The following is a 2,120-nucleotide window of genomic DNA, read 5'->3' as shown; positions in this document are numbered from 1 at the left end:
AGTTTACTATATTAAAAATTAGAAGTAGAATAAATTAAATTAAGAAATCACAATTAAAAATAAAAGACAATTCACTTGAGAAAAAAAAAAGTTGTTTTCTAGGAAAATGAAAAAAATATTTACAAATAATAACAAAATATAACGATTTATTTATGATAGACCGCGATAGATAACAATAAATTACTATTTGTGTCTACTTTAGTTGTAAATATATTTAACAGTCTTGACATTCAAAATAATTTATTTGAGAAAAAAATATTTTTTAAAGAATTCATTTTATTTAAACAACTTTTTGCAAAAACGGATTAAAAGGCATTCGAAAATCTATTTTGAATAATTTAAATGCTTCAATTTCATTAAAAAATAATTTATTTTTTAAATCAAAATGTATTTTAAGAATACCCAAAATAAAATTAAGAACTCAACACATTCACATAATTCAGGGATATTCAATGCAGTCAAGAAAAAAAATTGGAAACAATAATATAAAACAAGGGTCAATCATGTCACATGCACCAAAGGAGACAAATCTGTCATTTGAAATTTTTGAAAATTAAATCATCAACCATGGTTGCTAATTCACCATACCAACTCCATACTTTCAAATTACGGAAAGAAAATAAAAATAAAAAAAATCCCATAAATCCCAAATAACGAGTGAATGACATTTTATTTAACTTTGTTTAAATGGTACAAATCACTACGATGATAGTTATCATTATAACTTAAAACTTTGAATCATAAAAATCGAATCCTCAAACTTTTATAAGTATTAAAATGATTGCAGCTATCACCTAAATCACATCAATAAACTCTAGAACTTATCCCTGTTTATCAAATTTTCAATTTTTATATTGTGCGGGTATGTATACATACACTATACATGTAACAAAAAGTTCATAGACTATTTTTATGATGGGTAAAGTTCAATACCAAACTGATACAAAATTTTGAGGGTTTTTTTCTTTTTTTTTTTTTTTCTTTTTTTTTTTAAAATTTTAGTTGTAGATGAATTTGCATTACAAATTTACTGGATAAGATTTTAGATGTGTCTAACTAGTATGTAATTTCAATAAAAAAAACTAATGAAAATGATTATATGTTTTCAAATTGAAAAAAAATATATTTTAAAGGACAAAACTGTTGAAAATATCTATAAGTAATAGTAAAATATCAAAATTTATCTTTGATAGATGACTATTGTATATAGCATGATCTAAATATTTTGCTATTACTTGTAAGTATTTTGATTCATTTTTTATATATTTGAAAATAACTAAAAAAATATATGGATACTTATATAATTAAACAAAATAAACAACTAACGAAAACAAATGAATGCTATAAAATTTTATAAACACCATTTATATACACTCAACACGGTATAAATTGGCCAATATAGATATCAATTTCGAGATTTGAAGTTCGATCTCATCTTATGTATGGTAAAATTAGTATAAAAGTACGATTTAAAAATGTACCAAACTTCTGCAAAACTTACAATCTTTTTCTTTGTTTTCTCGAACTATATAGGCAAATATTCAAACTTTTGATTTATTCATTGATATATACATCTTATAATTAAATTAACAATTAATTTGATAAGTTGAATTACGTTATCGTGTAGAGAAGGCAGTTAAATAATAATAAGAGAAGCGATAGTGATGAAATTTAAAATAGGATTTGAATAATATTGGAGAAATGCGAGTGCTGTTAATTTGAAAAATGGGCATTTGGGAACTTTTCCAGGAGTTTGATTTGAAAACGCCGGTGGCCTGATTTAAATAATCTCAATTAATACAAAAAGAAAATCCAACGGGCAGTTCAATTAGATCAGTATCCGCTCCCCTTCAAGTCTCACTATAGTCTTGTTTATAGCTTTGTTTCGGACCCCACCAGAGGACCCTACAATTTGAACCGCTCAACCATTGTAAAATTCAATATAAATTACATCACGCGCTAAGAGGAATGTTGGTAAAACACGCGCTTTCCACTGCCACGCTGTCACTTTTGATTGGTTGGTACGGACACGAGTGCAGGCCGACGAGTGGGAATGGCTTTCCCCAAATGCGTACACCCGAAAATACCCTTCTGTCTCACAGAGAATGAGAAACGAAAAA

The sequence above is a fragment of the Benincasa hispida genome, chromosome 3 (assembly GCF_009727055.1).
Source record: "Benincasa hispida cultivar B227 chromosome 3, ASM972705v1, whole genome shotgun sequence".
NCBI lineage: Eukaryota > Viridiplantae > Streptophyta > Magnoliopsida > Cucurbitales > Cucurbitaceae > Benincasa > Benincasa hispida.
The sequence above is the reverse complement of the archived record's forward strand: the minus strand, read 5'-3'. Positions refer to the sequence as shown.